The 26824-nt window shown below is 18.4% G+C and overlaps 1 protein-coding gene across 1 annotated transcript in view; it reads left to right on the top strand.

The window, feature by feature from the left end:
* Positions 1-26824, top strand: part of LOC128960250 (gamma-aminobutyric acid type B receptor subunit 2-like) — a 46636-nt gene that overhangs the window by 511 nt on the left and 19301 nt on the right. The gene's annotated exons all lie outside the window — the stretch shown is intronic.

The following is a 26824-nucleotide window of genomic DNA, read 5'->3' as shown; positions in this document are numbered from 1 at the left end:
TATTCTTTTAAAACTTAATTAGCTATTAATAGAGTTTGTTATTACTTTTATATTTTATCATTTTTGCAATAAATGTAAACAAAAATAGTTATTTTGATATAAATCCTATTAGTTTTTGACAAGAATTAGTCATTATATTTATTGTAGTATTTCAATATATATACATAAATTATTATATGCTAATTAACTTATGAACTTACATTAAAAATTAATATTTTAATAAAATATAGTTATAATTTATTATTAAAGCAAAATTTATAAATTTAAATTAAAATTAAAATGTCATTTTCTTATTAAACAAACAAATAAATTATTAAAATATAATATAAAAATATATATAATAACAAAATAAATATAAAAATTATATTTAAATAGAAATTTTTGTTAAAATTTAAAAAATAGAATTTTTAAACTTATTCCTTATCAGAATCCCTTTATTGTGTATTTGAATAAAATATAAAATGGCGGTATTTTTTGATACTTTAGTTAATATAAAGAATAATTACAATCTTAACATTATTAAAATATTCAATATAATTAATATATTTAGTCAAATTTATTAAATTAAAGTTTTAGATTATTTAAATTATATTGCACTATTTAATTTCAATAAAATTAAACTAAAGTAACAAAATATTTATAAAAATTTAATTATTACTAACAAATAATTATTTAATAAACATTTACTTTAATGTTAAATTTATTTTAATATAAACTTAAATTATTTAATAAATATTTTAAATAAATTATAAATTCAATAAATAATGTTAGATATGCAAATATTTGCGTATTTATAAGTTTATCAAGAACTAATTTTTAGACAAATTAAATTAATTTCATTAAAATATTAATAATAAGTAATTAAAAATATAAATATTTTAAATGATTTCTATTTTTTAGATATTTAGATATCAATAATATAGTATAATGTATTGGTAGTAATATAAAATTGTATTATCATAATTATAAAGTCTATAATTTTTATTTCAAACAATCATGAAATTTATGTCATCAACTAAATCTTGTTTTCGCTGTTATTATATTAAATACGTTTTAATGCAGACAAACATTGTGTTATATCAATTGTAATGTTTATAATAAAGTATACTTTTTTAAATCAATAAATCAAACAAATTATGATTAGAGTCAATGTTTGTTTGATTTATTGATTAATTAGAGTCAATGTTTTAAATTAAATTGACTTATAAAAATTGAACTATTGTAACATTTATAATATGATTTTATTGATAGATTCTATAATATATACAGTAAATTAAATCATCTTAAAATAAAACAGTTTTATAGATCTTCATAATATGGATTATCATTTGAATTTTATGACATCTAATGGTTAATATTGTGCAATAATTATATAAAATTTGCTAATAATTGCAATTAAATCATTGTATGTGAATTATTTTTTAAATATTAAATAAAAATTTATAGTATTCTAGTTGTTTAAATTAAAATTAAATTTTATTATGTAATGACATTTTAAACTCAATAACACGTTTATTAAAAAATATTATTTATTATTTTTGCACTAATATGTGTTTAATTTTAGCTATTATTTTATATATCATATTAAATCAAATAATATTTATTTAGTTTAATAAAATGCAATTTATATTTATTAATGTCAAAATAGTATTAAAATTTTTTAAATTTATTGTCTTTAGTATAAAAATTACAATACAACAATTTTTTATAAATACTTATACACTGTGTATAAATGTTATAAAAATATAATCTGCATTTAATTTATCACATATTTATTAATACGAATAATTATTAATTTATTTAATTTATTTAAATTATTGTTATTTATTGCAAATTAAATTTTAGTATACCATTGGATTATAAAATTATATAATATTAAATAACAGAACTTAAAATAATATTAAGTATTTTTTATATATAAATTTTAATTTGTTTTATATATTATTCTAGTAATATATTGTTGTATTTTTGATGAAATTTGAGAAAATACGTGAATAGATAGAGAACTATCTTATAATTGATTAGTCGTATAGAAATAGAAATTCCTTTGCATTGAATTGAAAATCAATTTTAAAAATACAATTCATTTAAATCGAAGTCATTCTTAACATTCTTTGAAAAATTAGTTTATATTATATGTTAAGTCTTAAAGAGCACCGGAATTATAATGAAAATTGCTTTCAAGCGTTTAAAACATTTAAAACAGTTTTATTGCACTTACTTTATTGATTCATTAATTATACCAATAGATAGACAAACATTTTGTCAGTTTATGTGTTAGATATTTAAACAATAAAAAATTAATTCATAGTTTTATTTTCTTAGTTTTAGTGGAATTTAAAAATTAAAAATTTAAGCATAATTTTTTATATAAAATAGTGTGTAATAACAATATTATTAATAATTATTAATAATTATTAATCTTTATTATGATTTTAAAATTTAAATTTTTAATTTATTTATTTATACTATTATATTTAAAAAATAATTTACGTTAAATATTATATTGTAATAACTTTTGCTAATAATTAAATCTAAAAGTTCAAAATCATAATTTAAAATATTAAATATATTAAGCATATATTTAATCTTGCAAATAAACAATAATTAAATAAATTTATGTGTATTATTATTAAATAAAGTATAAGTACGTCAATATAGATAATTCATTAAAATGTCTACCTTTAAATAAATAAATAGTATACGCTATACTGTATGGCATATATATATATATATATATATATATATATATATATATATATATTATAACGGAATAATGTAATCAATTTGTGACAAAAGCTATCAAATGATTATGATTTTATTGTATAAAATGTTATACAAAATATAACTATATTGTAATCATAATAAAAATATAATATTATTGACAATAAAAATCATTATACATTTAATAAATGAAATCAATGGTACAGTAGTTGACAACACTATTGTATATAATACCTGTAGTATATAAAAGGTTTGTTAATTTTGGTAACAAAAGCCATTAATTTATATTATTTTTCTCTTTTTATTCTAACAATTTAGTAAATGACAGAAATAATTATTTAGTAATTTTTAATTTAAAAATTAACGTAAACATATAATTCTGTTAAATTGTAATTATAAAAATAACTTCTATTGATAATTTATAAAAATAAGCAAATAATTAATATTATATATTAATTAGATAAATTATTTACAAAATGATTTTTTAAAATTAAGATCAATTTTATTTCACAATATCTAATTTTGTAATTTAATTCATTTATATAATTTGTTAATTTTATTTTCAGCATTGTAAATATATTTGTATTAATGCAAATTTTTGATTTCAAATCATTGATGTTAAAATTTTAGCAAATTAAAAAAAAATATTTATTATTTTATTTACTATATTTTATCAAAAAACATAAAAATGACAAAACATGTAATGCAAGCATAAGAATTTAGGAAATTTTTCATCGTTTTACTTATTTAATTAATATTTTCATCGTTACCCGTAAATTATAAGGGAATGTATTTTTATGTATTAATAATACCATAAGCCCACCATTTTTATAATAATATTTGAAAACTATAAATGTTTACATTTTAATATAATTAATAAAACTCAACTAATTGTTGATATTGATAATTTATATTAATCTTATATAATATTAATAAATATTTGACACATTACTTTGTTTGTATATAATAAAATATAGTATATTTAATTTTTTTATTTAAATATTTATAAAACTTTTGTAGAATAAATTCTAAAATTTTTTTGCTGTAATTTATAGATTTTTAAAAATTTTCTAAACACTAATTATAATAGTAAAATATTTATATAACAAATAATAATTATGAATATTCTTAAAAAATATAAATAACATTTACATAAATGTATAAACATTAAGTCAATAAAATTGTTTATTTTCTACAATGAAATAGTTTTTTTATTGAATTATTTTTAATTGTTTGAATTGTGAATTGTATATTCTTAAAATAAATAATTTAAATATATTATTATATGTTATATATTGTTAATTTCATTAAAAAATTGATATTTTGATTACATTTTTTTATTTTAAACTTATAATAATTGAAAAGAAGTAAATGTAATATTCAATTGTGAGGTAGGTTTTAGTTTTATTCAATCAACATTACAGAGCATTATATAGTTTGAAAGCATACAATTAAATGACTTAAATGATTCATTAATCGGCAACAAATAATATAAATAACAATTTTTACTATTACCACCACATAAGTAAATAATCAATATTATTTATTGAAAAATCAATGATCTACTTTAGTTTTTATTGTATGTTATTACGGCTATATTGTAATAAATATACAATATATAAGTAAATTGTATTACTACTGCTCTCTTTGTGTATTTATGTGTGTAAATATTGAAATATTTGTTTCAAACTATTCAAATACAGATTATTTTTGTATAATTTACATACATTTTAATTATTCTTGCTCTCTCTCTCTCTCTCTCTCTCTCTCTCTCTCTCTCTTTCTTTCTTTCTTTCATTATTTTAGACACACAAAGATCTTTTATATAATTAGCAAATATTTTGTAAAAATTATTTCGTTGACATTTTGAAAATTTAGAAAATGTTTCAGAATCAATATAATCAGATTTATCGATAATAATATTAAAGTAAATAAAATTTGTTAATTTTTAAATATGTCTTAATTTACAGTTTATTTTTATATTATTGTTTTGATAATAAATTTATTCAAAGTTCATTTAATAAAATTTTTTTAAGTTTAAAAACTTAATGTCTTCTTAAAAGAGAAACTTATTAGTAAATATAAATAAATAAACTATAAGAGCAAACTTTTATTATTTTTTCGACACATTTTATTAATATCTCAAAGGAATTTAGAAAAAAGAGAATTATTGGAAAATTGATTCAAACTTACTCTACATTACTCTTTAAATATATTTTTTGAAAGTAGTTTCAATGTTTTAAAAATAAATGGAAATAAATTTATTGTTTAATATTGTTATATATATATATATATTATACAAATAAAATGATCTATTTGCTTGTTATTTCAAATAAATATCATTTAATGTTTTTATTATACACAGAATTTTATAAAATCTAGTTTAGAAAAAATTATTTATAAATATCAATTTAAAATTAATTCAAAAATATAGCATTTTATTATATAAAGCTAATCTTTTAAAATGCAAATCTCAACAATTTTTGAATAGTTTCACATTTAAATTATATTATATATATTTATAAAAAATAGATTTATTATATTGATATATATTTAATCGACTTTAGTTTTTTAGAAGATTTTAAATTTAAATGAATCAATTTGCCTGAGAAGTGTCTCACAAAACTTAAAATCTATATAAAAAAAATTATAAATGAATTGCAATAAAAATAATAATAGAATGACATGAAAATAAAATAAATTTTTATTTTGGGATTAAATAAAAACTAATAAAATTTTGTCGTTAGAAAATCAACATCTTTTTAATTGAATATATATTATATTTATGTTTATTTCATATCAAGTAATAATTTTAATAAATATTTAATTAGCGTTATAAAGTTTAATTTATAAATACAATAATATACATATAATTATAAACAAATGATTTACTAACAAATCTTAATTTTTAAGTATAAGTATTAGTTTAAGTTTTTATATTTTGAACATATTTTGTATTTTTAGTACAACTAGGGTTCAATCAAATTCTCTTTCTCGTTTTATTTTTGAAAATTTCTTATGTTCCCTCATTATTAGGAATTTCTAGGAAATTTATTTCCTTATGCTACCACCTATTGAACCCAAAACAACATATTTTATTATGATGTTTAAAAGACAATATCATATTAAACTGTATTTTAAGTGGTATTGATAAATAGTATTACTAAGTTTATTAAATTCAAATTTATTTTTAAATTTTTCAATAAAAGTTTCAAAATATTTCAGTATTGGTACTATTTATTATATAATAATATAAAATATATTTTCAATTTCTAACAATGAATGGTATATAAAATATTTGTTATATTTCCGTGAAATGTCGAGTGATTTTATTAGGAATTGATTGAATTGTTCGAACTCTAAATACAAGCAATACATACAACTATTATGACATTTATAATATTTAATTTTAAAAATTAATGAATTAAATTTAATTAAAATTATTTCAAAACTAACTTTACTATTAATACAAATTTAATTATCAAAATGCATATTTGTTTTATTTACACTAAGATTCTTATAAATAGTTTTTATTATATATTTAAAAATTTTTATAGTTTCATTGTAACAAAATCCATGATATATCGCACAAAAGTCTAATATTATATTAATTCATAAAAAATATAAAGTAATATTTTTATAATATTCATTAATAGATGGGATATTTAAAAAGATTTTAAAATTTCATTACAATTACTAAATTCATTATATTTGTAAAATTTTTTAATCTTAAAAATTAGATATAAAATATAAATAACATTTTTGTTTAATTAATATAAACATCAAAAATTATTAAATAAATCAGTAATATTTTATTAATAACAGTTATTTATAATTAAAAATGTTTTATAGATTTCAAAAAGATAATTTAAATGTAATCTAAAACAAAGATTTATTGAAAATTTAGATATTTAAAACTTAAACTTAAAATTTAATACTTTGATTTTTGGTTTACTTTTGGATTTAAAAAATATGTCATTTTTAATGTGAACTGTAATTTAGTTTCTTTAATCATAATTTTGCAAATGGCTATTGTATTTAACGTATTTTACATTTGAAACATTTATACAGAATATTTTTAAAAATCTATTAAATAGCATTTGTTATGTGTTAACAAAATGCGGGCAAAATATCAATAATTACTATTACTATTACTAAATGTCTGTGTGTTTCCAATGTTTAGAAATGTAAATAAATTCATTGAAAAGAAATACTACTATTTTATAAATGGGATTATTTGTTAATTTGGTAAACAATATATGCTTTTTATACATTCATTACATACAGGTTTCAAAATGAGACTCCTTTGGGTATATTTGGTTATAAAATATTGGAGAAAATACCATAAATTCTTTATTCATAATATTGTTTTTTAGTTAACATACTTAAAATGCAAAACCTATTCCGCATAATCATAATATTAAACATGTATTTTAATATTAAAACATTGTCTTTCATTATAAACTATGCTTTTATGAGTTGCAATAATGCTTTAGTTGGTTACTATATTATGCAGAATATTCTGTAAACAATATTATAAGTTAGCATAGGATCTAACAAAATTTAATAACACAATATTTTATTTTTGTTAATGTAATATCAATGATATATACAATATATGTATTATATTTATATATTATATTATACAATAATACATGGAATCTGTAATTCATTTATTTTAATGTATATTTTTTACCAAATAATTAATTTAAAAATACATTTGTGCTTTGCATTTGAGCTTAATTTTTAAAAGTGCTAGTCTAATGTTTAATCAATAATATTCATTATTATATTGTCATAATAGTACACAATACTCATATACTATACAATATTTTGATTTGTATGTTACTGGTATTATTATTATTATTATTATTATTATTATTATTATTATTATTATTATTATTATTATTAGTAGTAGTAGTAGTAGTATTGCCTTTTTAGCTTTTAAATAATGTCAATTGTATTGTTTAATAAAAAATTATAAATAAATTATTACAAAAGAAAATAATCCCTATAACTATTTAATAATAATAAAACACTTTTTATTTGTTAACATCCCTCTGAAATCAATACAATTATTTTTATTTTATTTCTAAACATTGCTAACTTTATTGTTAACTTATTTTAGTATACTTTATTTAAAACTTATGTAAATTAAACTATTTTTGCAAACTTATTTTATACGTGTTTTTATGTGAGTCTTGTTGAGTAAAAATATAGATTGTTATATAAAGAAAATAAATAATAAATTTTATTAAATTTGAACCAATATTTGGTAGTTTTGTGTCACTCATTAAATTAAATTTCTTAATAATAAAAGAAGAAAACAAATAACTTACTGAACATTAAAGAAAATACTTAATTTAGTTGCAGTTATGGTAACTATCGTACCGATTGATACTTGTATTACACACTTAGTATGTATTTAGTAGAGAACCAAAGTTTGGTCCTTAAACTGATATTAGTGGTGATGTCGTGTATTACTATTGTTGTCTCTACTGATGGTGTAGTCGTGTGCGTGACTGACTGACTGACTGACTGATTCATCTTAAACCGAGTAAACCATTTCTTCGGCAAAATGTCGTCTTAGGGCACGAACTCAATGTCTTTCTCATTGAATGTAATTTACTTCAATAATATTTGCTATTTTTAGATTTATCGGTAATTTAAATAATTTGAATTTAAATTTCCAGATTTAGATTATTAACATATTAGTTTAAATCAAGCAAATAAATGTGGCAATTATTAGTTCATATATTTTTTAATATAACACAATTTATATAACTATATAAATTTAAACTTATTATTATTAATAATACAGCATTAAATCATATAATGTATTGCAGTTGTATTATGTATATTATAGATAATTAGTTTATTTTGTTTAAATATATATTTAATTATGATTTTAGATTTTTTTGTGATTTTGGTCTTTTGAGTTGTCAATTGTGAACTACTGTATACTCATATGACACTCATTGCGTTCAAAAAACAATATCTATAAATAAAATTTAAACAAAGATTGTCTTTATTTTTTTCAAGAGACCACTGGTTTTAACAATATTTTGAGTATAAATTCACGACTTTTCCAATGATTGTAAAGAAAGCACTGACTCGTAAGCTTCAAGTGAATCGACAGACTAGTCGTCATAGGAGTGGTAGTCGTGATAGTAGTGATACAGTAGTTATGTTTACAACTGTAAACAGCTTGCCGTCAATCGAGAGTTAAAAACACAATAAATATATATATATATATATATAGCATAAATACACAATATATGGCATCAAAATTATTGTCAGTGCAAGTGATTTGCCAAAAAAAATGCTTCTTAGATCCCGTTCCGCCCGTTCTATGTTTGGCTAAATGTGATAAATAATAGGCGTATAACTTAAACCCATTTTTCATATTTGTATAAATTAATATATTAATTTTTGAACATTGAATAAATGTGCACTTATTGATATTATTTTAGTTGTATTATTCATTAATTAAATATGAAATGTTTGTTAAACTTTTCTAATATTTTAATTCTTTAATTATAATATAGAAAATATAAATTTTAAAATGAAATCATATATTAATTATATATTAATTGAATAGCATTACTACTTGAACATTTAATTTGAACTTTAAAAGTATATTATATTAATACTGTATACAGTATTGTATATTCTAATATTATATAATATGTACAGTATCTACTAAACTACAATATATAAATTATATATATTATTGTGATTGAAACTGAAACACTGTATATTTACAGTGTGTAGTATACAATGTATACTAATGTAGAATTTTATTATAAATTTCTAATTACAATGTTTTAAAAACAACTTGATTCCCATATGAGATGTATTGCATGTAAACACAATAGTATTATCAATAGCAATAAAGTAACTAAACTGCAATACAGTAGTTTATTGTAATGTATATTTGATGGCTACAAATACAGCATCTTATACACAATTGTAAATACGAAAAATCTTTAACAATAGCTTATATATAGATGTTAGCATAACTTTATTTTATTGTTCATATGTTTAGTTATATTGATATTGTACTGAAATATTTGTGAATATATTTCTTACATAAGTCATAGCCTAATGATTAGTACATCTCAAATAATACATGTCATAGACTATGTTGTGGTTTATGTGTTGAGTCAAATACGATAATAATGCAAAAGTAATAGAAAGCGTAATGTAATCCAATTAGAAGTTATATGGATAGAGCACTGGCCTATACTGTAGTACTGCAAGTCGGTGTACCGGCTCTTATGGATTAGTTGTATAAAAAAAGATAAATTCAGACATAGTTGTTGTCTAACATCCATGAGTGCACACATATCATACATCCATATATACAACCGCATCAAAATATACCTTATATATACTATATATGTTTTTAGATGCCATATACCCGTGCATTGGATATTATATTGGTGTGTCAGTGCATCACGTTTTTTGTGATCGCAATTTTAAGGCACTTAACTAATGCATTGCTTGTCTCACACATACAGTGAATCCAAGTGAAGCTCCTCTTTCTATTTTGCTGTAAATCTTTTGACTTAAAAACCTAAAGAATATCTATTCAATGGTTTTATATTATAAATTATGAGACATCAACAACAACATCAACATACACACCACCACCAACAACAACAAAATAAAGACAATAAACTCACATCTAATATATTGAATATACAGTTTATATATATTGTATATGTATTTTATGTGTTTTTTAAAAAATGAGGTTTTGTTTGATGACTTGCTATTGTTTAAAGCCTACCTACAGGTGGATGACATGAATTGTGAGAATGACATCAATTGTATGTTTGTATCGATCGATAGTCCTTTGAATGTCAATACAAATGCAAACTTAATGTCAAAACACTGTTATAGAAAACAGTATTGCATTTACTATAATATTATATACCTTATGATATACCGGTATATTGAAGAAAAGTTTGCTTATATTTAAAGTTTGACTTAAATGTCAATGTTTTTGCTTTATGTATCACATTATTGTTGATTTTGTGTGATTACTGATAAAGTGATTGAAGAAAATGGATAATTGGATAAAATTTCTTGGATTGTAAGTTAATCATCGAGTCCAATGGTTAGTGCCATATATTGGGCTTGATGACTAGCTTTCACTCCATGGAATACACTCTACATTCAACTAACTGAGCGCTCATTTATTACTACCATCACTACTACTACTGCTACTACTGATGCCAAGTGGACCAACTAATGCCAACTCAAGTGCCAATACTATTACCGATACATTATATTATCGTCATATATATGAGCAAAACATAACTCATATTTTTCTATAAATAGATGTATTGTATATAAAGTATGACTTCAATTATCTACAGCTCTGCATATATTCTCAAATATTAACTTTATATCTATACGTTTGCTATGAAATTGACTTTTAGTTCTTTCAATGTATGCGCACATTAAAGATGAAACTATTATAATAAATTAGCCATAAATATATTCAATACTAACCAACTTTATTACATTATATATATAAATATATTGTACATACAATTTTTGTTAATCTATTAATGTTCATTTTTCCCAACATTTCACTTAATATCAAATGATAAAATCATATTACTAAAAAATATTTAATATAATATTTATTAAAAATTAACTATATATTTATCTATTTATAGATATGTGTGTATTTTTAATTATTAAAATATACGTTTATAAATAATAAAAAAATATAACCTAATTTGCATTTTAATTTATTATATGAATATAATAGCATGTAAATAGTTAAATAGTATTGAATTTATAAATATTGTATAAAGTAGTTTATTTATTTTATATAAATTGTTATAGTTTTTAGTAATGGTCTTTAGTGGGCTTATTAAATACTAATAGGTTTGCTTTATAATAAAATATAAATTACATTATTATTTTAATTTATTTAATAAAAGAATAATTTTTGTTACAATATTTAATTAAAATTTTTCTATCCTAGTAAGCATAACTAACTATTTATTTAAATTAAATATATATATTTTCTACATTACTTAATTATGTACTGTACTAGTATATAATATTCATAGCAATACTACTCTAGCTATAAAAACTATTTACACTAAACACAAATAATAGTAATATAAATTAATAAATATTTTAAGTAAAAATAAATTTCATAATAATTTTTTGTGTGCATATTTTTCTTTATAAAAACCACAAATTTTCTTAATATATTTACTTAACAATAATATTTTTACAATAAAATCAAGAAATACAAGATTTATTTATAGTGTATATTATTATTAATATTATGTATTTTAAAAATAATTAATTTTATTGATTTCTTATATAAAAGAATTTGTGTATTTCTTCTTTCATTTTGAATTAAAACCTAAAATATTAATAAATACGATTATATTGTATATATTGTATATATCATTATATAGTAAATGTTTTAGTAATATTTTTATTATATCTTAAATCAGGGTTAAGCAAGGTACTAGATTTTAAAAGGGTATAAAGTGGGGTAAAATGGGAAAAAACTAAAAAAATTTGGAGTATAGGGTGGTATACCTTTTTATTGAATATTTAATCAATTTTTTCAAAATTAAGAATGGTCAAAGAGAGAATTCACTAAAAATAGTAAAATATTTCCAATATTTATCTTATTTCGTGAAATATTTTTTTAACTTACTAAAAACTATTTAATTTTAACAAAAAAAATTAATAAAAAATAATTTTACAATTAAAATGTAAAACTTAAAAATAATTAATAAAAATATTAATGACTAAAGCATAATTTTATTATAATATAATATTAAAATGATTTTCTATTTGTAACAATTATTTTATTGATCAACTAGTTTTAGTTTTTTAGTTATATATTATTACTAAAATTATGTTATATTTAGATAAATATAAACGTAATAATAATTATTTTTCATTTATAATTTAATAAAAATTATTTTTTCTAGACTAAATTTTAAAAATAAATAATTATGCATTTATAACGTAAAAATAATATATAAAACATTACATTATGTTGTATATTTTATTATTTTTATCTTAAAATAATATTTTACTTGTAATATAATTAGTTTTTTCATAAAGTATTTTATTTATTTATTTGTTTTATATTTTAATAAAATGTAATAATTAGATTAAATTGTGGTAAAACCGTTTCGTCGATTTTAATGACAATTTTTTCGATTTGGTCAAAAAGTGTGGTTAAATCAAAAAATCTTGATCTTAGGGGATGTTTTGGATCTACCACTTATTCCCCATATTCCCCATTATCACTTTGCTTAACCCTGATATTATATATAATTTTATTATAAAAATTTTATTTGATTGCTGAAAAGCTCATAAAATATAAATAGTATTTTAATTCACAATTTGATAAATGTATTATCAATTGTTATTTTATTGTTATTTTACTGTATATTTGTATAAAGAGAATATATATTGATACTATACTTAAAAATTATTATTATTATTATTATATTATTATTATAATACAACGTACATTATAATAAAAAAATGATTGTAATATACTGTATTATACAAAATAATAATTTTAATAAAAAAATATTATTAATATAATAAGTAATGATTTATTAGCCAAATTATTAGCAAAATGATCATCATAACTTAAGTATTAAATATTAAAAAGTAATGCAGAGATTTACCAAATATATTAAAAACTCTTAATAGATGAAAAGTGTCACATATTATAACAAAAATCATCAAATTTGTTAATCTTTTATTATATATTAAAATTTTATATTTTCAAACCTCATTTTTTAATATATGAATTTTGACCCTAAAATATAATCAAAGATATATATATATATATAAAGAGAAAATCGATTTGAATGGCAAAGAATGACTTTCCTGTTCTTATTTTCATAAAATAGACATTTATTTCAAAAGAGATGCTTAAGTATTGAGGAAACGCTGCAAAACTTATTGCACACATAAGAAACCCATTTCACATACAGTAATGTTAGACTATAAATATACACTCAATATATATTTATATAGATATATATGTGACATACAACTAGATATATACGGTTTATAAGTTTGATTTTGATTTATATTATATATAAATAGTATACACAACTTAAAACTCATATGTGTTCTGAAAACAAAAAAAAAATGTTTAAAAAAGTTCATTTGTTTTGATCTCTCTTTTTATATAACAATATATTTTGTGAATGCTTTATTTTATTTAACATTTAATATCATAGTACTGTATACAGTATATTGTTTTTTACTTTATTGTTCATTAATTTCAATCAATTTTGTGGACATTAGTTGATTGCACAATAAATATTTGGAGCATTTTATTAGTTTATATTAATATACAGTATATAATTTTTTAAATAAAAAATAATGAAATCTAACAAAAATTTTACAATTTCTATAACAATAAAGAGAGAATTTTAATATATAAATCAAATAAATTAATGTTTTTATTTTAATATGTGTTGACAGTTTTAATAATAATAATATCTATTTTTAATAATTTTAATAAAAATAATTATGAAAGTTAAGAAATTTTACAGTTTAAAAAATAGATGATTATTAAAGAAAATATCAAATATTTGACAAAACGTTTTGACTTAAAAGTAAAAAAATAAATAAAAAAGTATTTTTCATTTAAACTTTTCAACGCTTATGGATAATGGTTTGAACATCATTTGAACGGAAAATAGAAAGTTGTATTTATTGCTTTGTGTTATGTTTTATATCACAATGTCATTGTCAGCATTGGTTTTAGACAAACAGTTAGATAAATAGACAATAATGAGAGAGAGAGAGAGAGAGAGAGAGAGAGAGAGAGAGAGAGATGTCCAGTGATGTGATGCTTACAACTAAATATATACACTATAAATAAGTACAACAAATAAAAAAATTTAGAAATTGAAAGCAAAAACAACTCTAAAGTTGAATATAGGGTTAAAGTGAAGATATAAACACTATTAAAACATAATGTGTTCGTCACTTATAGAAAAACTATAAAATTTATTAAGATTTATGAAACATTGTTTGCACAATATTATATATATTATATAAATTTTAATGGTATATATATATTAATAATTATTTATTTTTCTTAATCGATAAATTATGTAATTGTAGAAACAATTTAAAAATAAACTTCTAAATGATACATTAAGGTTTGATTATAATATATAATTTTTATATTAATTCAATCATTGTTTTTACATACTATCAATATATCGGTAAATGTTTTTATTAATGCAAATTCTTTAATATTTTAGAAATTTTATAATAAGATAAACATATTAATACAATACTTATTTACCAATACAATAAAATATCAATTAAACTATTTTTAATAATATATATATATATATATATATATATATATATATATATATATATATATTGATTTAGATTAATGTTAGATTTTAACAAATTATTTTATAATATAAAGTATAGTAGTAAAAAATTATAAAATATTTTATAATGTAAATAGTGAGACAACTATTGAATTGATGAAATGTTTGGTCAATTTTAAAAAATTTGAATTAGTTTTTCATTGAATGGTTGCTATGAAACAAAATCCGTCACTGAATAATAGCTATTAAAACATTTGATTGAATATCAAGTTATACTATGACTGTCCATTCAAACATAACTATGACTTTATGAAACTATATGTCATTTTTTAATTGTTTTAAATTTTTTTATTTTAAATTCTCATTAAATACAATAACATATAACTATTATAGTTTAAAAATCATATATTTTTTTAATTATTAGCTTAATTTTGTAATGTTAAATGATAAAACAATATCAATATTTTATGTTTAAAATATATTACAATATTGTAAAAATAATAACAGTTAGCACACTATTTACTATAAAATAGAATTTTCATTAAAACATAATTTTTTTATTGTAACAAATAATTAATGATTTTTTCTGTAATTTTTATGTTAACAAAATTAAAACATACAGAGCTGTCAATAATATGCATTAATATACTGTAGTATACTTTGCAATAGATATAGAGTAAAGTAGATTGTTGTAAAATTGCCCCAGGTGCTTAATTACATCTAAAACATAATATCATATAAAATGCTAATTCTATTTTACTCTTGATTTATTGATTTATATAAAATTTTTTATTTATTTTATTTTTTTATCCTAAATATAATATCAAGTTTATAGTGAAATATTGTCATTTGTTGTGTCAAATGATGTTATCAATACAATGCTTGTAATGTATTATCGCTTATACTGTATATTAATATATGTGAGTATAACACAGTAAATATTCAAGTCATAAATCATTGATAAATTGTACTTCAATTTAGATTTTACATTAAATGAAAATCGTTTAGTATATATTGTAAAAAAGTAATACATATAATAATAATAATAAAAATAAATAAAATTGACTATTGCTACAAATGTTAAAATTAATTGTATTAAAATAAATTAAATTGAATTAAAATAATAATAATAATAATAATAATAATAATAATAATAATAATAATAATAATAATAATAATAATAATAATAATAATAATAATAATAATAATAATAATAATAATAATAATAATAATAATAATAATAATAATAATAATAATAATAATAATAATAATAATAATAATAATGTGAATCACACTGTATTTAAAGTAATAGATATGGTTTATGAAAATACATTTGTCCGGTGTTTACTCCTCTCCGGGGAAATCATAAAATGGGTTTCAGTTCATAATATGTTATATCTTATAAGTTATAGCGTAAAACCAAACAACAAGTTATTTGGTTTTATAGTATATATGAATGTGTTTGTGAAGAATTGATGTCATAAATCCGAGAATATATAACCAAATAATTGTGAATTTAATATTTAGTTCAAACAATAAATTAATTATTATTTATACAAATTTATAGATACATTATATGATTGCAAAACTATAATGTGTTGAAATATTTTATATTCCAATAGTTTTTAATGATTTTAATAACAGGACAGTTAATCAAACTTTAATTTATTAATTTACAAATAAAAACAACAATTATATGCGTTATTTCAACAGTAATAAAATTGACAATTATATAAAAATTAATTGTTATAAAATATACAGAAATTGTAATTTTATTAGAAATGTTGTTTTAAATAATATATTTTGTGTAAAATATTTATTTAAAAAACATTAAACAATTTTATATAATAATAAATAAAAGTAAGACGTTTTAAAGCATATAAAGATACATAATTTATAAATATGGTTAATCATTATGATTTGAGTGAATGTGATTTTTAAGACATGTTTTTATACACTGTATATATAACAGCATATTATTTAAAATGATAAAATAACAAACAATGTGAATATATTGTAATATATATTATACCAGGGTTAAGTAAGGGGGGTAGGGGGTAAGGCCAAAATACCCCCCTAAGATCGAGAAATTGGGATTTTACCCCCAGACTTTTTGACCAAATTGGAAAAATTGTCGCTTAAAAACGACGAGAAATGACCCCCCCTAAAATTTCGGCGCCGAAATTTTTTTTGAAATTTATAAAAATTTTAATTTTAGTTGATACTATTTTAGTGAGTGTTTTTATCTTTTTAATATTTATAAGAATCTAATTATTGATTAAAAATAAGTAAAAAAGTTAAAATAACGTTAAAACTCATCTAAAAATAACATAATTTTAATTAAAATATTAAACTAAAAAATTAAAAATTATCTATTTGTTGAAAAGAGTATCATATTAAATTTAAATAGAAGTTTAAGATAGTTTAAGAAGTTAATAAAACAATAAATACTTATATTAAAAGGTTTTTATTAATAATTTTTAAAATTTTAACTAAAAAATTTAAAATATTTTAAATTTTATAATTAGTATTCAATCAGTATTTATATAAAAATAACATTAAAAAATAAAAATATATATCTATAAACTATAATCATTAAGTATTATTTTAAAAAATTAATTATTTTAAGTTAAAAATTACTAAAATACTAAAAAAATCTCATAGTGTATCATTAATGCTTTTATCAACTATTTTTAAGTATTAAATACATTATTATTTTATTTTTTGTTAAAATTTGTTTTTATTAATTTTTAAAATTATTTTTTAAAAAATATTTATTTTTTGTTAAAATTTAAGTTTTTGTTAATTTTTAAGTTTTTGTTAATTTTTAAGTTTTTTTGTATTTTTGGAAATTTTACCTATTTTCCTGGGAATTTATACGGGAACTTATGGGAACTTTATCGAATTTACAAGGAATATTCGGGAACTTAAGGTAATATTAGGGAATTTTCTCTTGACCCCCCCCCCTTGATTTTGGATTTTTGAAAAAATTGCCGTTTAAAAATGCAATAAAAATCTTACCCCCAATACCCCCCCCCCCAAGATTTTTCGAAAATTTTGTAAATTTTACCCCGGTCTACCCCCCCTAAAATCCAAAACCTTGCTTAACCCTGATATTATACATAATATATATAATACAGATAATTAATTTTCATATTAGATTTATATAGTATTTTATTCATTGCATATCCAAAAACATTAAAAAATATTGAATTACTTAAAAATGCAATAATTTTACTGTATATCTAATACAATTCACTTAAACTTCTAATGGTTTACATTGATCTGAAAGATATTTCAGTTGACGGTTATAGAGAAAAATAAACTAAAGTTATATCTCATGTCCAATATATTGCTTGTTATTGTGGTTAACTAAGTTTGACCAACAAATAAATGTTTACATCAGATATATTTTATTTTGAAAAAATCAAATTTTTATTAATTTTATAATTGAATTTATTAACATCATATACAATGTTACAAAAATTAAATAATCTTTATAAATGACTTATTATATTATATTAATGTATAACTAAAATAAATTTTTATATTATATAAAAATAATAATAATAAAGTGAATATAAGTATATACTAAATTACATAAAGTAAAATACTACTATACATGCTTGTAATAGTAACTATTAATTTTATTTTATTTTTAAAGATTTAATATGTTTTATATTAATTCTTTAAAAAGTTATTTTAAATTAAATGTACTATATTTTTATAATTACCTTTATATTATTGTATTATATTTTCAAATAATAATATATTGTAAATCTAATAAATCTCTAATAAATAAATTATATTTCAATTTCTACATAATATCGAACTTTCAGTAATTTATTATACATCTAAAAAATATGAAATTTTTTTAGGAAATTTTTATGACATCTCTATGTTATTTTTGTTTTCTTTACATTTGCTATCTTTTAATACAATAAAAATAATTAATAATAATTAAATATTATTGACAATAGTTTATAACTTTTTCAATTTGAATTTACATATTGGGATTTATTGGCAATTTATATATAGATAAAATAGTATAATAATTTAAAAATTTTTTTTATATTTAATAAATTTTGTTAGACAATTTTTAAAAATCTATCTGTCCATATCTACAGTAGTTATAGCAAACATATTGATTATATATTATTTATATAATTATTTATTAAATTTATTATTATTTATCAAAATGTTTTTTGTATATTATAAGATGCTATCATTTATTTATCTAAAATATAATTATTTTTTAATATCTACATAGAAGTTGTGATAAAATAAAAATAAGTGAATATAAATCAATAAAACTAATTAATTGCTACCATTCATGTACTAAGGGTCTGCTTAATAATTTACAAATATAATAAATTTTAAATAACATAATATAATTAATAATTATTGAATTAATAAAATATTAATGATTAATGATTTAAGTTAAAAAAAACAGTGTAAAGTTTTTAAATAAAATTAATATATTGTAAAAAATTAAACAAAATATATATTAATTAATTTAATTAATTAATTTTTATTACAATACATAATTAACAAATAAATGTATTATAAATAGAACTTATTAGAGTATAATTCAAAATATTGTGTTATTTTAATTTTAATTAAGGTTGCTAATTAAAATATTTTTAAAATCATAAATAATTTGATTTTAAAAAACAAATAAAATTAAAGTACATAAAATTATTAAAGTTTTGTATTAATGACACTTTTGTATACTATTCACATATTTGTCTTACAATATAATAAAGAGTTTCATTAAAATAATGACAAAACTCATATGAATAATAAAAATGTTGTTTGATATACAATGATGTCCACTACTATTATTTGTTTGTATTTGTTATATAAAAAAATTAAATGCAAAACTACTTAATGCTATAAAAGCAATGAATTTAATGAAATGCATTCATAAAATTTAACCATTTATTTCACTTATTTTGACTCAATTTCGTTGAATATAATATTTATTTTTGTAGAAAATGTAAGCATTTTTAATATATTTCCTCTTCAATGCATTTACATTAAACATTATTTAATATAATATTTGAAATATTTATCTTCAGATAAAAAAAACTTTGTCTGAAAGTCACGAATTCATTTGTCTATCATATCATATGTATTGAAAACAAAACATTTATTTTAGTCAATCGTATAATACAATACATAACATTTTCAATAAGTCTAAATCAAACATATAAATTACAATATATTGTATCAAATATATTAGACAATATTACGCTTTATTTTTTAAACAATAATATATCATGATTACAGATAAGGTTTCTTTTATCAATTTTTAATATTAAATAATAAAAAATTGTTTATTTTTAAATATATTGCAGTTTATTAAAAAATATATTTAAAATAAATATTCATAAATATAAGATAATTAAATTTTCATACCATTTTATTAATTTTTTCAATACGATTTTATTTCTTTATTTTTAATATATTTGTTATACAGTATATCACTATATTTTTAGTTTTATAAACTTGTCTAATTAACGTTAAATTATTGGTACTTAAATTATTTTTTTAATGAAAAAATTTATTATTACACATAAAATATAATTTAAATTTTAACATTTAAGATAACTAGCAATTCAATATTTAAATTTAAACTATAATATTAATATTACACTAGTATTATGAAAGCATTGATTAAAATTAATATTATCATAAAGTAGTAAACATTAAACATATTTATGTTGTGATTGTCCACACTTGACGTTATAAACCTGTTTATCATTATTTTATTTAATCTAAAATCAAATGTTAATTAAAATAAGAAGATATACTCTAGTATTTAATAATAATAATAATAATCTTTATTTTGTTTAAAAGCACTGATAAACTGCAGTATGAAAAACAATGACATACGATATGTTACAAATAACTTATAATATACATTGCTTTGCAATTTCATAATATTATTATTATAATCAAATTGACAAAACATATTAAAACTAAAAATTATTAATTAAAAATAAAATAATTAAAATAGTTTTAAAATATTTTATGATTTTTGATAAAAGATTAATAAATAATAAATAATGATTTGATATAAAACCAAATTATGAAAGCTTTAGTTTAGTTGTTAATGTAGTAAATAGTGTGTCCATAGAATTGAGTTAACAAACAATAGTAGTGTTGATCTCAATGATGACTAATATAATTGCTTTTGACAGCAAATGCTATGTTTGTAGCAAAAACCACATCAAATTCATAGCCATATATGATGTTTGAGATAAATCACACAATCTTTGCTTAACACAAATCTAATAACTTATTGTTTTGATAACTTCTGATTCATTTTTTTAATACAAAAAACACTAAATCATTAACTAATAAATCTCTTTCTTTATATTTGCTATATTACATGTTATTTATTGTTATATTTTTCTTACATATTGTCAAACTATAATATATTAAAGTCAAAAAGAAAATCTGTTTCATATCATAATAGCATAGTTTATAATTTTATAAGAAACAAAAATTATTTATTTGTCACAATAATTATGCTATTTTATGAAATTCATTTTTACCTCATATACAATTTATGCTTTAATAATAATAATAAAAATTAGCAATTTAATATTGTTACTATTTTCTACTATTTCACATTACTATATCATAAAATTACTATTTTAACTGCAAGTACAAAATGTTACATAAATGTAAATGTTATAAAACTATATTTTTTGTAATATTATATAGTATTAAAATATTGTTTGATATAATTTTTAATTTTTAAAAATATATCAAGTAATTCATGAAACTTTTTTATGTCAAGTTTTTTCATAAAACAGTTGCTGTTATGTTTTAACTGATAATTATGATTGAAACATTTATATTATGTTATATTATATCATGCTTTTTGTAAGATCATAAATATTTAAATAAATGCATAATATGTATATTGTAAATATTTGTTATTATTATTTATTTAATTTTTTGTATTAAACTTTAACATATAAAATTATATCACTTGCTATAAGATAGCATAACTTTTATGAATTTATATTATAAGGTTTACTCATTTAGTAAAAATACATTTGAATAACACTTATGTTTTAATTCTTTTGTTGATATTTTGTATTTACAAAGAAATTAAGATTATTTTTAATATTATTATTATTCAATTTGATTATTAATTCAAATATTTATTTAAGTTAAATATAAGATTGTAATAAATTATATAATTATTTGATTTATAAAATTTAATAACTTATAATAAATATAAAATATAATATATTAAATAATGAAACGAAATCTCTTAATCAATAAAATAAGATTATTTATCTATATGTTAATAATCAGTTTGTATTTATACGTTATGAGATATCATTTTATGCTATTTAATCATAAATATTAATTTTGATTATAATATTCTTACATTTGATATTATGTAATAAAATTTTGTCAAAAGACATAAGTATTTATATAAAACTAACATTTGGCAAACATCAGTAGAAATGTATATTTATTTTGACATTTATTAAAATAGTAATGAAAATAAATATTCATATATAGAAAGATATTTTTAAATATAAAAAGACTTTTTTGAGTTAACATTACTCTATAGTAAGCGATTGTGTCTAATGTTTTATTCATGTAATCAAAGCGATAAGCAAATGATTGCTTTTAATTTCTATTGATTTAATTATTATAATAAAACACCATTTATTACAATTGATTTAATGGACCGGATTAACTAAATCTATGTTGTTTTTTTATTAAATTTAATTTGTTTAAGTTTTCATTATACTTTATTACCAATAGTTAACCATAAATAATAAAAAAAATAACTTGAAAATCATCTGATACTAATATATTAATATTAAGTTTTTTGTTTTGATAATAATAAAAATGTTTATACAAATATATACAAATAATAAGAAAATAGATATTTAGATATAAATTTATTTGTTATATATATAGTATTGTATAATATATAAAATACAGTATATTAGTATATATATTGTATAAATCAATATGACTTATGGTTTATGACTACCGCAATGTTGCCCTTAATATCACTTTTATAGATATAACAAATGATTGCGAAATACAGTACTGTATATTAGGCAACATAACAGAAATAAATGACAAAACTATGGTATCTCTTATTATGTATTGTACTGATGGACACATCCGACTGTCAATAAGTAATACATTCAGAAAATAGACAAACAAATGATGCGTTTAATCAAAAATCACTTACAAATTGTGTTTTACTCTATATTTAGATGCAAATCAATACAATTATAGGATGTGTTTTCTAACATTATTTATATAATCGGTTTTTTATATAAAAAACAACATTTAGCTCACAAACACTACTATTATGCAAAGACTGTATATTTATAAAAGGTTACTATTATTATAATGAATGAATAATCTATATTAGATGTCATATGCATTATAGTGTATGCATTGTATTGTAAATGAAAAGATTTTTAAAGTCTAAAATCCAATATATTTTTATTGTAAAAATACATAAATAATACATTATTTATATTTAATATCAATAATATAATAAGCAGTAAAAAACAAACATAAAAACTGATTATATAAATTATGGTGAATAAAAGATTATGTTAATTACCATTTGTAGTATTGATATTTGTATATTTATATAACATTTGATATATTTATAATCCACATTAAAAATAAATTGATTTTGTTTACACATTAAATATTAATTGTGAACTTATTTTTTAATTGAACGACTTTTGTAAACAAATTAAAACTAAAATTTTAATTCACTATTTAATTTTTTGAAAAAATTAAAAAACTATTCACTGTTTTTTGTTTTTATATAAAGTATTTTATAATTAGTTTATTAAAAGTTTTTAATTTTAGTATTTACACTTTAACAAATGTAAAACTTTTTATGTTTTATTTTATGAATAAAAAACACATATTATATAAAAGAAATTAATATAAGGTATAATTTAAGTTAAAAAATATTTTGCGTTTTAATAATTATAAAAATGATTATGATATATATATATATATATACTGTACAGTGTACACATACACATACACATACAGATACAGATACAGATACAGATACACATACACATACACATACACATACACATACACATACACATACACATACACATACACATACACATACACATACACATACACATACACATACACATACACATACACATACACATACACATACACATACACATACACATACACATACACATACACATACACATACACATACACATACACATACACATACACATACACATACACATACACATACACATACACATACACATACACATACACATACACATACACATACACATACACATACACATACACATACACATACACATACACATACACATACACATACACATACACATACACATACACATACACATACACATACACATACACATACACATACACATACACATACACATACACATACACATACACATACACATACACATACACATACACATACACATACACATACACATACACATACACATACACATACACATACACATACACATACACATACACATACACATACACATACACATACACATACACATACACATACACATACACATACACATACACATACACATACACATACACATACACATACACATACACATACACATACACATACAATAAGTGTCAAAACAATTATTAAAGTGTATTTACACATATAATTGTTAATAAATGCGTAAATTTTTAAAAAATATTTAGTTAAATGCAGTATTAAAGCAATAAAATTATGTTATAAAAATTATATAGTTTTGTTTTACTACAATATTTTAAATTTAGTAAATATTATTTATTGCAATATTATTAAATTCTACATTAAATATATTATATTTTATATAAATATATTTGAAAAGTTAAAAATATTTTTATTTAATAATAGATTTTATTGTATTTTTTCGAGAAAAAGAAACAATACAATTGATTGCTTAGTGAAATGCTATTCAATGTAAATAAAAAAATATCTGAATATAAAATCACAGCAATATTTGAAAAAATGAAAATAAAGATTTGAGTTTAAGATTAAAATATGTTTGAATGAATCAAAGATAGATTCTTAACAATGAATATATAAAATTCATGTACTCTACAGTTATAAGAAAAATATATCAGAAGTATAAAAAACATTATATATTATAAGCTTTACATAAAATATTCGTAATATCGTTGTTGTTGTTATTGTTGTTGTTTAGAAATATTTATATTCTCGACAATTCTTTAATTTTTCAATACCTTATAAATCGATTGCTAAGCATAATATAATATTATATATTTTTATTTAATACAATATGCGTTAAATTTAAAACTCAATAGAAATTCATATTGTTTTATAAAGATTTATAAATCTTAAACTATGAATGTAAATATATAATCTTTATTATATTATAGAATAATAAATGCACTAATATAATCTGTCTATAAAAATTGAAACCAAAATATAAATTTATCATAATTATTAAATATTTATTAATCTAAATTGTATATTATAGTATAGCACTCATTTAAAATTCACACTGTTTTAGTAAAATTGCATTTATACAGTATCAATATATATTATAATAAAAAATCAATAGTTTTGGTTACCCAATAATGACAATCAATAGTTGCTTTTTAAACGGAATACAGAATCTTGAATAAGAAAAAGAGTATCAAAATTTCAGATAAATTATTCAATTTAATGGTAGATCTAAAAGTCAATTGCAATACAACTATCGTCTAAGTATAACATCTAAGTCTTAGATTACTGAATAATAATAATAATAATAATAGTTTATTCATTATAACGCGTTAATGAATTACATAAATTAAAATACATTAAAAAATTCTATACATTTTTGTACATAACAATTAAAATTATTTTCATTTCTTATAAAAATTGGGAGTGAATTAAATAAATCTATTGAATAATAAAAATAATTTTTATCACAAATTAAATTTCTTGTTTTTGGTTTAAAAATTCTTCTTCCAGTTCTCGGATTTTCAGATATCTTAAAAATTTGTGTCCACTCCTCAGGTAAACCATTGAAGTTAACGATACATTTAAACAATAACTTTAATGTAAAAACTTTTCGCCGACACTCTAATGTTGTTATGTTCAATGTTTTACATCTCTCCTTATAATTCATATAACAATTAATTTTATAACAAATATCTTTAGATATTTTCTTTTGTATTGATTCAATAATATTATTTTCAGTTACATTAGGTATTATACAGATTAAGCAATAATCAATTATAGGTAATATATATGTATTATAAAGTTTTAGTAATACAGTAGTGTTTGAAAATTTACATAAATTTTTTAAACAATACCACTTTTGCATACATTTTGCTTTCATATATATACAGTGATCGTAAAAATTTAATTTATTATTTATAATAAAACCTAAATGTTTGTGTTTATCAACAATAGGTATATTAATATTATTAATATGATAATTAGATAAATTACAATTTTTGAAACATAACCTTAAATGTGTAGATTTATTACTATTAATTTGTAAATTTTTTGACAGAAAATATTCATAAACATCGTTTAAGTCTTTTTGTAACAAATTTATATCATTATAATTATAAATTGGTTTAACAATACAGGAGTCATCTGCATATTGAAATAATTTGCTAAAATTTAGTATTTCTGGTAAATCACATACAGA

The sequence above is a fragment of the Oppia nitens genome, unplaced genomic scaffold (assembly GCF_028296485.1).
Source record: "Oppia nitens isolate AA-2021 unplaced genomic scaffold, nextdenovo-longstitch-racon4-pilon3 scaffold4_pilon_pilon_pilon, whole genome shotgun sequence".
Lineage (NCBI taxonomy): Eukaryota > Metazoa > Arthropoda > Arachnida > Sarcoptiformes > Oppiidae > Oppia > Oppia nitens.
This window is presented reverse-complemented; position numbering and strand designations above follow the sequence as displayed.